The 15,445-nt window shown below is 44.8% G+C and overlaps 1 protein-coding gene across 1 annotated transcript in view; it reads left to right on the top strand.

The window, feature by feature from the left end:
* Positions 1 to 15,445, top strand: part of LOC126213500 (putative sodium-dependent multivitamin transporter) — a 616,831-nt gene that overhangs the window by 275,213 nt on the left and 326,173 nt on the right. The gene's annotated exons all lie outside the window — the stretch shown is intronic.

The raw sequence follows: 15,445 nt of genomic DNA, 5'->3' as shown, positions 1-15,445 counted from the left end.
AAGATTTTTTTTTTTTTGGCTATGAGGCAGATTTTATCTTTCCTATGAATTCTAGAATATCTCTCAAATTTCTAAATTATTCTGTCTTTCCTATCAGCTGTGATACCTAGTTGGGGTCTAAGCCTCCAGGTTTTCTGGGGTTTCCCTGTGAAGGCCAGTTCCTGAAAAGGTAGACCTGATTAACAACTATATAAGTCCATCTTCCCTGGTTGTGTACGTGGAATGCGGGTATGCCCCAGTACACATGAAAGCAACAACTAGGTATCTAGGTAACGAAGATACCAAATCTCGTTCATTTCTTGTAATCAAAGAAATCTTACTAACTTCTTTAAATTTATAGGAACGTTTGTTCCACAAATTCTAACGAGTTAGCTAAGCCAATAGTTAGCTCGCAAAATGGATACATATCAACTTTGCTCGCTGCGAGGGGCGATGTAATGTCTCTTGCAGCGGTCTCTCCGTGATATTTTCAGAAATTTTATAAATTATATAACTCAGTACATATCTCGAAATATCTCTTCTTATCTTACCGATTATCAATGCAAAGTAGTTTCAAGCCCAATTATTCCTTGGAGCGTCCATTTACTCCATGGAATAGCTTCTCTGCTATCTATGTTTTCTCTTATAAAAAGAATGAAGGAATTCTTGCCGATTAGTCGTGAAAGAAGGAGGATGTATATGTATGTATTGTTGAGCTAGTCGCCATCTTGATGAGATTCTGTATGAGAAGGAATTTAATACATGAACTAAACTAAAGTAAGTGTGTTCGCATATTATTTAACTGATTATTATTATTATCAGTGTCTGCTTACTACGCTGTGCTGCACGGGATCAGTGGGGAACATCTGATTTACACTGGACGAACCTGCCATTTTGTATGCTCAAGATATCCAGTTACTTCAAAAAAATCGGCTAACACGGTCTTACCAGCAGATCTCTGGTCTTCCCCATGTGATCACCGAAAGTTAATAATGTTTTCAGGGGATCGACTGACAATTTTCGTCGCACCAAGACTTCGAAATTGCTTCACTGCCTTATGGAATTTAAGTTAAGCTCAATTTAATCAGGATAGAACAGTATTGAACTGTGTGAATGTGATAAGCCTGCTTTGTGAATGAAAATTCCCTTAACATACGCATGTTTTTACTATCCTGATCAGTGAAGCTAAATCAGGCCGGTGTGAGAGAGATCCCACAAAAAAATATTAAAATGGTTATTGTTTATGACAATGCTGTGTACAAATTATCCAGTTAATAAGCACTTTAAAACAAATGAAAAGGCATTCGTGATAAGATTGTATAGAATAACCGCCTCTAATTCGTGATTAATGAGTTAGCTTCGTAAAATAGAGGTATGAACCTGGGCATCAATGATGCCCGTCTGCCTACAATAGCTAAAAGTATCTTTTGCATTAAAATTTTCAAAAAATAGTAAGTCATAGCACTAAATTGGTATGCAGTGCCAAATAAAACTATTTCTAGTGATACCACATTCGACTGTGTACAATTAGTACATGTTAACAAAATATTTGTTGTCTTGAGAAATAATATATTATACTCTTCTTCTCGTAACATTGGCCGATTTAGAAAGAGATTGTAACAATTTTTACTTATATAGCAAACTTTGAAGTTTGAAGGTATCGCAGATTTTTAGAAAATGGAGTGAACGATTATTCAAGACTTGTACAGAAACCAAACTGCAGTTGCAAGAGTCACAGAATGTGAAAGGAAAGCAGTGGCTAAGGGGGGAAAGTGGGTTATAGTGTACCACTGGTGTTATTCAGTCTGTACACTGAGAAAGGAGAAAAGGAAATCAAGGAGAAATTTGTGAGCGAAATTAAAGTTCTGGGACAAACAACAAAGGCTTTGAGGTTTTCTAATGATATTGTAATTCTCTCAGAGACAAAAATAGGCTATGAAGAGCAGTTGAATGGAATTAACAGTATGTTGAAAAGCGGTTGTATGAATAACAGTGAGAAAAATAAAACAGGGGTACAGCTATGTAGTCGAAACAAACCAGCTGATGCTGAGGGTATTAGACTAGAAAATGACACACTGGAGTAGTATACGACTTTAATCAATTAGGTGGCAAAATAACTGATTCTGGCTGAAGTGAAGAGGATATAAAATATTATAGCAAAGAAAGCATTTCTTGTTGCTGAATAATGCAGGTAGCTACGAATACTTCCGAAATGTTACAAAATAACTTCACGTACTGAGACACTATATTGACATCAGCCATTTGGACCAGAAGAAAATTTGTGCCAAACCAGGATTCGAACCCAGATTTGTCGCTTACCACAAGCGCTCGCCTTAACCACTACAACTACCTGCGCACACTTCCAATATCAATCGGAACTTACACGTGTCACATAGTCACAACCCTTATACTTGCACAATTCGTGATTCCCACACGGGGAAAACCTTTAAGACAGAAATAAAAGCAACTCACCTAGAAGATATTGTCCACTTGGGACTGAAATTGGTAGACGTTATGTACTTGTACAGCCAACCAAATGGTCACAACTGCAGAAAAAATGGTCGACATATTCAAGAGAAAGAGCTCCACAAATTGAGCAAGTCAGAAAAGTGTTGGTCTACCACTGGTCCTTATATTAGCAGTTATATGGCTTGGCATTGATTGATAGATTTGTTGGATGTCCTCTTGAGGGATGTCGAGCCATATACTGTCCAGTTGGCGCTTTAGCTCATCAAAATCCTGAGCTGGTCAGATGGCCTCACCAATAATGTTACATACGTTTTCAGATGGGAGCGAACCTGCGACCTCACTGGCCAAGGAAGGGTTTTCAAGCATGAAGACAAGCAGTAGAAACTATCGCTATGTGCAGATGTGCATTATCTTGCTGAAATGTAAGCCAAGGATGCCTTTCCGTAGAGTGCTACAAATGGGTGCATAGAATATCACCGACATACGACTGTGCTCTAACAGTACTGTGGATGACTACTAAAGGGGTCCAACTACAAAATGAAATGGAACCCTGGACCACGGCTTCACATTGACGGTCAGTGTGGTGGGTGACAGTCATATTGGTATCCCATGGCTGTGTGTAGCGTCTCCCGACACTTCTCTGATCCTCATCCAGGCTCAGTTACAAGTGGGATTCGTCACTGAGGACAATTCTACTCCAGTCAACGAAATTCCAGGTCTAATACGTGTTTCAAGACGCCCTGGACAGCAGTGGGATACCAACCTGAATGTTGCCCACCATGTGGCCTGACAACCATATGGTCTGGGGTGCCATGTCTTTTCATAGCAGAGCCCCACTGGTTGCCATCTGTGGCACCCACACAATGCACAGATAAGTCGAGGACATTCTATGCACCATTTTGTTTCCCTTCATAACAAGCCATCTTGGGCTTACATTTCAGCAACATAATCTGCCTGTATGTTGTGAGAGTTTCAAGTGGTTGTCTTTGTAGTTGTCAAACACTATCTTGGACACCATAGCCGCTGGTTCTCTCCCCAACTGAGAATGTTTGGAGCATTATGGCCAGGGCAGGGCCATCCAACCAGCTCAGGATTTTCATCTATTGATTTCTGTCTCGTTTCGCCATTTCATGCATAGTATTATTTTGTGTGTGTTATATCGTGATTTTTTGCGGTAGAGGAATAGATACATCATTGATTGTTCCAATAATGTGTTTATGCAGTGACCATATCTTTACAGTATATTCCTTCAAACATCCATACACATCTGAGAGAGCAGAAATCTCACTGGCCATTACAGCAGTGGTAAACATTACAAAATAGCTTTGGATACTGCGACTATACATTGATGTCAGATGTTTGTGACACGTGAAAATTTGTTCTTGTCTGGGACTCAAACCCGTAATGTTCACCACTGCTATAATTGTCAATGACAGTGCCTGTTCCTTCAGATTTGCATGCCGTTCTGAAGGACATAGTATTGTGAAGACACAGATACTGTATAAACAGTTTCGAAGTGCCTTATTTCAGTGCCATAAGTGGCCTTAGGAATCTGTGCCCATCTCCACATTGCTGACGTTTCCAGTTACATTTATGTATTCATCAAAAGCATGTTGTCAGCTCCAGCACTATGTTCCAGTAGATTATACTTTGTCTTGCATCAGTCCATATGTTGTTCTGCGACCTTAGCAAGACAAAGCGTTGTGCATTGGAACATATGAAATAATAGACATCATCAGAAGAGTGGCATACCCAAGGGGAGTACAAGTTAAAAAAATGCAATAATCAATGGTTTACATAAGAAAAGAGGTCCATAGCATAAAAAATGGCAGGTAATGCATAATATAAAAATAAATTGAACAATATATAGGAAAAAGAAACTTAAAAGTAGAATAACCAAATTTTTAAAAACTCACATCAGGATGTCAAAGTAATTCTGATTCTTCCAATTTAACAAGAAGGTCATTTTTATTGCCGCTTTCTGGCATAATTCAGAATCTGGAGATCATCGAGCACGGGTGGTCGATACCCTGTTGACTTAAAATTCTCAACAGAGGCAGAATGCTGCTTCATCTGGCCAATGTTTTAAACCTCCCACCAGTCATAAAATTTTTGGCAGACATTACACTCCAGTGCTGTAATTGAAGAAGTGTCATGATGATCTCTCCATTGGCAAAAGATTTCGGAATAGTCCCCCATTCGGATCTCCGGGAGGGGACTGCCAAGGGGGAAGTTACCATGAAAAAAAGATTGAATAATCAACGAAAGGATAACGTTCTACGAGTCGGGGCGTGGAATGTCAGAAGCTTGAACGTGGTAGGGAAACTAGAAAATCAGAAAAGGGGAATGCAAAGGCTCAATCTAGATATAGAAGGGCTCAGTGAAGTGAAGTGGAAGGAAGACAAGGATTTCTGGTCAGGTGAGTATGGGGTAATATCAACAGCAGCAGAAAATGGTATAACAGGTGCAGGATTCGTTGTGAATAGGAAGGTAGGGCAGAGGGTGTGTTACTGTGAACAGTTCAGTGACCGAGTTGTTCTAATCAGAATCGACAGCAGACCAACACCGACAACGATAGTTCAGGTATACATGCCGACATCGCAAGCTGAAGATGAACAGATTAATTGAGTTCTGTAACAAGTTTCAGCTAGTAATAGCGAATACCCTGTTCAAGAATCACAAGAGGAGGAGGTATACTTGGAAAAGGCCAGGAGATACGGGAAGATTTCAATTAGATTACATCATGGTCAGACAGAGATTCCGAAATCAGATACTGGATTGTAAGGCATACCCAGGAGCAGATATAGACTCAGATCACAATATAGTAGTGATGAAGAGTAGGCTGAAGTTCAAGACATTAGTCAGGAAGAATCAATACGCAAAGAAGTGGGATACGGAAGTACTAAGGAATGACGAGATACGTTTGAAGTTCTCTAACGCTATAGATACAGCAATAAGGAATAGCGCAGTAGGCAGTACAGTTGAAGATGAATGGAGATCTCTAAAATGGGCCATTACAGAAGTTGGGAATGAAAACATAGGTACAAAGAAGGTAGCTGCGAAGAATCCATGGGTAACAGAAGAAATACTTCAGTTGATTGATGAAAGGAGAAAGCACAAACATGTTCCGAGAAAATCAGGAATACAGAAATACAAGTCGCTGAGGAATGAAATAAATAGGAAGTGCAGGGAAGCTAAGACGAAATGGCTGCAGGAAAAATGTGAAGACATCGAAAAAGATATGATTGTCGGAAGGACTGACTCAGCATACAGGAAAGTCAAAACAACCTTTGGTGACATTAAAAGCAACGGCGGTAACATTAAGAGTGCAACGGGAATTCCACTGTTAAATGCAGAGGAGAGAGCAGATAGGTGGAAAGAATACACTGAAAGCCTCTATGAGGGTGAAGATTTGGCGGATGTGATAGAAGAAGAAACAGGAGTCGATTTGGAAGAGATAGGAGATCCAGTATTAGAATCGGAATTTAAAAGAGCTTTGGAGGACTTACGGTCAAATAAGGCAGAAGGGATAGATAACATTCCATCAGAATTTCTAATATCATTGGGGGAAGTGGCAACAAAACGACTATTCACGTTGGTGTGTAGAATATATAAGTCTGGCGACATACCATCTGACTTTCGGAAAAGCATCATCCACACAATTCCGAAGACGGCAAGAGCTGACAAGCGCGAGAATTATCGCACAATCAGCTTAACAGCTCATGCATCGAAGCTGCTTACAAGAATAATATACAGAAGAATGGAAAAGAAAATTGAGAATGCGCTAGGTGACGATCAGTTTGGCTTTAGGAAAAGTAAAGGGACGAGAGAGGCAATTCTGACGTTACGGCTAATAATGGAAGCAAGGCTAAAGAAAAATGAAGACACTTTCATAGGATTTGTCGACCTGGAAAAAGCGTTCGACAATATAAAATGGTGCAAGCTGTTCGAGATTCTGAAAAAAGTAGGGATAAGCTATAGGGAGAGATGGGTCATATACAATATGTACAACAACCAAGAGGGAATAATAAGAGTGGACGATCAAGAACGAAGAGCTCGTATTAAGAAGGGTGTAAGACAAGGCTGTAGCCTTTCGCCCCTACTCTTCAATCTGTACATCGAGGAAGCAACGATGGAAATAAAAGAAAGGTTCAGGAGTGGAATTAAAATACAAGGTGAAAGGATATCAATGATACGATTCGCTGATGACATTGCTATCCTGAATGAAAGTGAAGAAGAATTAAATGATCTGCTGAACGGAATGAACAGTCTAATGAGTACACAGTATGGTTTGAGAGTAAATTGGAGAAAGACGAAGGTAATGAGAAGTAGTAGAAATGAGAACAGCGAGAACTTAACATCAGGATTGATGGTCATGAAGTCAATGAAGTTAAGGAATTCTGCTACCTAGGCAGTAAAATAACCAATGACGGACGGAGCAAGGAGGACATCAAAAGCAGACTCGCTATGGAAGAAAAGGCATTTCTGGCCAAGAGAAGTCTACTAATATCAAATACCGGCCTTAATTTGAGGAAGAAATTTCTGAGGATGTACGTCTGGAGTACAGCATTGTATGGTAGTGAAACATGGACTGTGGGAAAACCGGAACAGAAGAGAATCGAAGCATTTGAGATGTGGTGCTACAGATGAATGTTGAAAATTAGGTGCACTGATAAGGTAAGGAATGAGGAGGTTCTATGCAGAATCGGAGAGGAAAGGAATATGTGGAAAACACTGATAAGGAGAAGGGTCAGGATGATAGGACATCTGCTAAGACATGAGGGAATGACTTCCATGGTACTAGAGGGAGCTGTAGAGGGCAAAAACTGTAGAGGAAGACAGAGATTGGAAAACGTCAAGCAAATAATTGAGGACGTAGGTTGCAAGTGCTACTCTGAGATGAAGAGGTTAGCACAAGAAGGTTATTCGTGGCGGGCCGCATCAAACCAGTCAGTAGACTGATGACAAAAAAAAAAAAACAACACTCCAGTTTATATCCCAGTTTATATACTCAGTTTATGTGGCTATTCAGTCGGAACATGATTGTGCTGGGTTTTGTTCTGGACTTCTAGAAGAATTGTAAATTATCAAAGATGGATATGCAGTTAATGATCACCTGCTTAATGATCAGATGATTACTAAGGGTCAGAACTACCTTGACACCACAATGTCAATTTTTGAACTATTTACTTAGCCAGTTTTTTACTTTAGTTATTCTGCATTCAAATTGCTTTTTTTTTTACTGTGTATTAATTTATGTATTTTTACATGATGCATTTCCAGTCAGTTTTTATGCTGCAGCTCCCTTTGTTTATGTTAAGTGTTTGATCAGTTTATTTGAGCATTCAAATTGAACTCCCCTCAGATACCCCTATTTTCTAATTGTTAATTCCTTTATATTTTTTATCCTGTAGATATATAAATGCAATCTTTGTATTTTTCTAAAGCTACAAATTTACTTTCTAAATTTTAACTACCAAACAGGGTTTTTGTCATTGTAATTCAAGTTTAGGTGGTAACACTTGCATATTTTACTTCACTTTCTCCTTCCTGCGGATCGTGTCACTCGCAATCTTGTGCACTACGCACGTGGCGTTATTAATTTGTAATGTGTAACCCGTCAGTATCATTATTTCGCTGTAGTTGTTCGTTTGTCCAAAGCTTGTCTGCTAGTGACAGCTTCCCAACGTTTTGTGAACTTCTGCATACCAGATAGAGCGCCTTCATTGTTGAGCTGTCTGATTATTCGGGTTACCTCACTGAAAGCCCTTGTACTCTTACGGATTTATGGGCAGCTCGGCAGGGTTCATGGTGTCAGTTCCTTTTAGAACTACTTCAGACGTTAGTTGAGTCCATGCCACGTCGTGTTACGCCACCTCTACGTGCTCGCAGGGGCCTCGCACCATATCAGACAGGTACACCAGTTTCTTTGCCCCTTCAGTTTATAATAGAAACATATACTTCCATAACGTAAATTAACTACTTTGTGCTCATTATCACATAGAAAAAACGTCCAACGAAGTCAGACATCCTGCCACTGTAGCATAATTAACCACACTCTGAACAATGTGTTTTGGAGAGATCATGAGTGATGTGTATCACTGAAACTACATATTTTCGTAAGACGCGTGAATAAATATGAATAAAATCAATTACGGCCTGTTCGTTTCCACGGTGGTGATCCCTTCTGACTCTAATCACTGGTGAGAGTTGGAAAGTGGCTTCACAAAATAATAGCGATTTTAATATTTGTGGCACGGTGTTTATCTTTCATCCCGTATGTTTGTGAAACTTGTCTGGTAATTACAGTAACTGGGGACAGAGTGTGAAGTACTCGCCACGTTCGTTTTGAGACAGATGCAGCTGATTTACATGCATTTTATAACAGCAAAAGCCGAACTGCAGCACTCGTCTTCAAGCACAGAGGCGCCGTGGTATCCATCCCATCATTGTAGGTTAGAATATAGCCTACTTCATACATAAAATAGGTTCTGACCTAACCTAACCTCCTCGATCTCGTCAAAAACTAACGAATCAGGTGGGACACACAGTGACCAAGCTGTCAGACGATGTTGGAGGGCAACCTTTGGCGACGGAGTCCGATGACCGTTGTCGGTGACAATGTGAGCGCAGCCTTATCGCACGTCCCACAATCTTCTGCACCACTGGTCCGTCACAAGTCAATGCGGACGGCTTGCCATAGAGGAAAAAAAATTAATTTCTTAATTCTATCGTCATCTGAATAGTGAAGCAATGGAAGACTGACCCCGAACCAATTGGAAGAAAAATGCAATTTCACGGCATTTATCCAGCACTTGACATCGTAACGCGAAAGTCATAGAAGCTCTTTAGTTTTGAAATTTGTGGTTACTGAAGTTGATGATTGGATGGGTAGGGAAAGAAATAAACAGCAGAGTAAAAAATTATTGCGCTGCGGTTCTGTAAACTCGATAGTCCTTGTAAACAAAGCAAAAGCGTCACCTATTTCCGAAGGGTAAAGTTTGGAAATACTACAGCTCGCGACTCTCACGTTTTATTGCGAGAACTGTTGAAATCTGCGGGTTGGTTTGAGAGGAATGTGGAGTTGCGCTTGGGGGTTACCAGCATCACACATCTCACAACTCATGAGCATGCAGTCACCCACATCACACTCACTACACCGAGCGAGGTTGCGCAGTGGTTAGAGCGCTGGACTCGCATTCGGGAGGACGGCGGTTCAAACTCGTGTCCGCCAACCTGATTTAGGATTTCTGTGCTTTCTTCCCTAAATCGCTTCAGGCAAATGCCAGAATGGTTCCTTTGAACGTCACGGCCGACCCCTTTCCCGTCCTACCCTAACCCAATGCGACCGACGACCTCACTGTTTTGTCCCCTTCCCCTAAAACAACCAACACCCACTTACAATTATCTATCGTCTACTGGCTCGAGTCACAGAATACAAGCTGTCCAAAATTGTCACAAATGTACACGAAATCAAACACGTACATTTTCCCCACATTGCTATCACATCACCATGAACGTTGCTGACATTGATATCATAACCAAAAGGCGGCTTTCAAATATCTGTATCTTGGATTCAGTGTTCCTTTCAGGATGCTATGTTTGAGCTAACATGAATGATGTAGCAATTCCTGATGCTTCCTAAGTGGTATCAACAACTCCTCCTCAGGAAAGGGAGCTGCACTGACCTACCTACTGGCATTTTCTTCTTCCACACCCTCTACCCTCAGGTAAAAAACAACCCAGTAGAAATGTGTTGCTTGTTATTACCTTTTGCAAATTATTTGATTGCCGGACTTCCATACTGGCAGAATTTAGAAAAGTTCAGCATGTCAGTACTTCATGTCTATGTACCGGCACTAGTAATATTGCATAAAGCAGTACAGTAGCCGTTACATAGTCCCTGTTGTTTTACCACTTAGTATGTTTATCCGTTTCAAACGGAATACTGAACAAATCGAATTCAGTAATCGTCCACAGACACACACGTAAAATCTTGACACAGGGCTAATAAAGTCTGGAGCTGTAATTCAATGACTCGTGAACTACCGCCACGTATTTGTCAGCTTCTGTAAAAATTCAGACGCCCATATTTTTCTTTCCCTTCGCCGTTTTACTTTCTGCATCACCAATAGCACAGCTGACATACACAACAATCCTGTGTGGATACCACTGCTTTTCATTGCAAGTATTTCGCTACAGTAGCGTCGTATCGGATATTTGTGTGTGTGTGTGTGTGTGTGTGTGTGTGTGTGTGTGTGAGGTTAGCAACAAAGAAACAGAATCGCTTGTGTTCCCTCGCTCATTATTCGTCCGACAGTTGCGTATTGCGTAAAATCTTGTTCGTAAGTTCAGGCCAACTGTAGTGAACACTATCATTATTCTGAGGACTGGTCGTTCGCCTGTTGTTTGCTCCGGCATACAGGCATTGCAGAGCAATCGGAGACAGGAGACGGAGGTTTTTCCCGGCAGCGTAACGAGCTGACATCTGTCGGCGACACCAGGCAACAGTGCATTCAACGGACGGCCGTTTATTCGATGTCGCAATAATAAGCTTAACAGGAAATGGTTGGAAGTAAGAAAAGTCGCCTTATCTGCGTCTATTGAGTATCGATTGTCTGTTAACAAAGGGGTAACCCCGTCCATGTCTCTTGTTTATTTCCAAAGACAGTTCTTCATATTCAGCAACACTAGTGATGATCATAGCGTGTAGGCTTGACTTGTGATGATGCGTTTCTTTAAAAAAGTGAAAGGTATGCAACAAATTCCATCATTCGAGGGCTGGATTTCCTCACTTCCTTATCGAGGACTCACACTGCCTGGGCTACACTCAGGGCGTATCTTTGACGTGGAAGACCGCACACCTTACCTGCCGTGTTGTCTGCACGCCGTCACTACTGCCTACCGTCCGGACCTCATCGCCATCGCCGCCGCCGCCTTGTCTTCGCCCCCCTCTCGCGTGCAGCCACCATGTACCAACCCACCACCACTATCATTTTCCCCTCTCCCTCCGCTGCTCCAACCACCATCACATGGAACTCATCCTCCACCTCCATTCCTGTCCTTCCTTCCCTCCCTGTCCACCCCACTCCTGCGCCATTTTCGGCTGTAACTACCCCCAACTCTCCCTCTTCTGTCACTGTCGCCCCATCGACATCTGCAGACTTTCCGCCGCTCCCTGCACCACCTCCGACAGGCTCTAAGCCGGCACGGATTTTGGCTGGATTTCGGCTCACCATTACACAGTCTCTGTAACACCCACGCCCCCTCCCTCTGCGTCATCTGCTCCTCAGGGTGGTACTGCCCCCCGTCATCTCCCCCTGCAACCCATCCCCCAGCCCCCTCTCCACCCTTTCGTGACCACGAAACCTTACAAGCGCCCTAATGTTGACCCTTCCCCCGAAATCTCCTTGAAGAAAACCCCCAATCCCCGTGACCTACCTTTCCCCATGGACATGACCCTGACCCCCACCCCTGCCACGTCTGCCATCCACACCTTTGTCCTCTCCAATCCTGACCCTCAATTCCTTGATACCTGTGCCCTCACCCTTGCCATCCAGAAATAGTACCCCAGTGCCCCCGTATCCCTTCTTATTCCTCGCAAGGACTCGATCCTCATTAAATCCCCCAATGCTTCCTTCCACTCCGGGCACCTCTCCTGCATCCCACATATCCAATTTGGCCAACGTGCAAGCCTCACCACCTACCACACCCCTTCCTCACCCCGTCAGCCTCAACCTCCCTGACGTCCGCCAACCTTCACCGCTGTGATCACATAGCTTAGCCCCGTGGTAACGGAGGTTGAGGTGTTGGCGGAACTCAACTCCTGGCCCAACATCGAAATCCGCTCGGACCATTGCATCTTTAATGATGACGGGCCGACTTATCTAATGCGGATATTAACCGAATCCCCCTCCTCCATCGACTGCCTCCTCACTGAGGTAGCCCTCATCTACAATCGCCATCATAAGGTGGACCCCTCCCATTCCACAAACCAATCCCACCACTGCAAACGCTGCCTCACATACAATGACCATGTTACATCTGCCTGCAAGAACCCCTCTACTTGTCCCCATTGCAAAGCTTCCCACTTCCTCAAGAACTGCCCCAACCTCACCTCTCCCGCCCTCCTGCAACACCTGTAACGAACCACATCCTACCTTCTCATCTAAATGTAAAGAGAAACCTCCTCCAGTCACCCCTGAGCTCACCATCCCTGCTCGTCCTGTTGATGATCCCATCCACCCCAAAAACTCGCTCCGCCCTCCGCCTATTGCAGAGGACATCATCCGTTTCATCACCATTGTGCTCCAAAACATTCACCCCTCAGCGCCCCCACACCCTTTCCCAGATCGCCCTCGTTGCCCGTTCCATCTTCCATCTTACCACCTATGGCACCTACTCCCACAACCAGGCCCACTTCACCTTCACCCCCCTCACCACCCTCGTCTAGCACTCCCCTCCCATGGAACAACAACCCTACCATATCCTGTACCACAATATTCTCTCCCTGCCCACCCACAAACTACTCTTCCTCCACACCATCCAACAGCACCACGCGGATGCTTTCGTCCTAAATGAAACCTTCCTGTATCCCTGTATCCGCATCTCCACAGCTCCTTACACCCTTCACCACACCGATAACCCATACCCTCTGGCGCGTGGCAGAGTTGCTATAGGCCACCTCAAGCACCTCCCTGTCCGGCCCCAACATCTCCTTAACAATCCTGCCTAGCATCTCACCCTCAGCCTCTTCTTCCCCACCCTTACTGTCACCTTGCCACCATTTATGTCCGCCCTCGCACCCCAATCCCGCACGATTCCCTGGCCCACATTGACCACACCTTCTCCACCTACGTGATTGTCACTGACCTCAATATCCACAGCCGTGATCCTGCCAATCTCCAGTGGTGGCATCGGTTTATCACCTCCCTCCAGGGAGGCCCGGTCCCCTGCCCCAGCTCACCCGATCAGAACCCAACACTACTCCCGATGTGGCCCTTGCCTCTTCCAACCTCCTTGGGCGCATCACCGCAGATGTCCTTCACCTCATTGCCAGTGACCATGCTCCTGTTCTCCTCACTATCTCTAGTGGTCGCAATCCCTGCCCCGCTCCTCCCCATGACGTCCCTCCTAAACTTGCCCATGATTACTCCTGTGCCAACTGGGATACCTACCGGGACTCCATTCACACCCAGGTTGACGGCCACGACCTTGCCCTCCAATCTCCAGATGACCTCTCTCGCACTGCCGCCATACTGCACCAGACCTTGTCTGACGCCATCGCCACCCATATCTCCATCTAAGCCATCCACCCTCACCGGTCTGCCCTGCCTCTATAGGCCATCCACCTTCCAGAGTCCCGCCACCTCTACCGCTCTTTTCTCCGCACTCGTGACCGGGACACACTTAACCGCCACGGCAATGACGACGACACATCTGCAACCTGCTTACTGCGAAGAAACGCCGTGCCTGCCGCCAGTCATGTACACAACTCAACACCACGCTCCCAATAAACTCTTCCAAGTATTTGTCTGCTTTCTACTGCCTTACTGGAAACCGCCCCACCCCCCAGTACCCTCTCCTCCTTGATGACCGTCCCTTTCCTGACAACCTCAGTACGGCCAACCACTTTGCCTCTCACCTCTCCAATGTTTTTTCAGTACCAGATGATCCCCAATTTGATTATTCCCTCTTCCCTGACCTCATGGCCTGTATGAATACCTCTGTTCCTCCCCTTACCCCTAGCCTCCACTACTAGGGCCACACACCACCATATGAACTTGACACTCCCATCAGTACACAGGACCTCAGCCTCACACTCCGCACTAAACACAACACTGCTCCCGGCCATGACTGCATTACCTACCCCCACCTCAAACACTGCCCTCCCTCCTTCCTCTCAGTCCTTGCCACCCTCTACATTATCATCCTTGCCACTGGCTTCTAACCCGACCTGTGGAAAGCCTCCCGTATCCTGATGTTCTCCAAACCCAACAAGCCTCCATCTGATGCCTGTTCCTATCGTCCTATCTGTCTCACAACTGTGTTTAGTAAGCTCTTGGAATCCATCCTTCCCCAGCGCATCCATCACCACCTCCGCCAAATCCATCTCTTCCCCGACACCCAATGTGGCTTTCAACCTTCCTTCTCTGCCGATGACCAACTCCTCCGCCTCACTCCTCTCCCTCCAGCTTAACTCCCTTCGCTCCACCATTTTTGTCTCCCTTGACCTCGAAAATGCCTACGACTGTGTCTGGCATCCCGGTCTCCTGTTTAAACTCCAAACCTATGCCCTTCCTATCAACTACATCTGTCTGATGGCTTCCTTCCTGTCCCGCTGCCCCTCCTATGTTACCATCCATAATGCCAATTCCCACACCTTCTACCCCTCTGCAGGGGTGCCCCAGGGCTCTGTCCTCTCCCCTCTCCGCTACCTCCTGTACATGACAGCTGTGCCCCAACACCCCCTCCAGTACACCTCTTGCAATATGCCGATGACACCACATTCCTCGCCCTCGCTCCTACCCTCCAACGGTCCCAACGCATTCTCCAGAATCACCTTGACGTTTCTGCCACATGGTGTAACCAGTGGCTCTTGAAAATCAATCCTTCCAAGACCCAGGCAATCATCGTAATTTGTACCAATCACTCCTTCCTGTTTCTGGATTTCTCCCTTACCATCCTTGCCCGTCATGTCTGCCTCTCCCCCACCCTCACCTACCTTGGCCTTACAATTGACCATCACCTCACCTGGATCACTCATCTCTGCTCCATCCAATCCAAAGCCCACTACCGCCTCTGACTCCTCAAACTCCTCTCTGGCAGGACATGGGGGTTGCACCCCTCTACCATCCTCCACACCGACAAATCCTTAATCCGTCCCAACCTCTGTTATGACAGTCTCGCCTGGATATCTGCCCGCCCCCCCCCCCCCAAATTCTATTAGTCCCTCCAGATCCTTGAGCGACATGCACTACGCCTCGCCTTCCCTATA

This window comes from Schistocerca nitens, chromosome 11, assembly GCF_023898315.1.
Source record: "Schistocerca nitens isolate TAMUIC-IGC-003100 chromosome 11, iqSchNite1.1, whole genome shotgun sequence".
Classification (NCBI taxonomy): Eukaryota; Metazoa; Arthropoda; class Insecta; order Orthoptera; family Acrididae; genus Schistocerca; species Schistocerca nitens.
The sequence above is the reverse complement of the archived record's forward strand: the minus strand, read 5'-3'. Positions and strand labels throughout refer to the sequence as shown.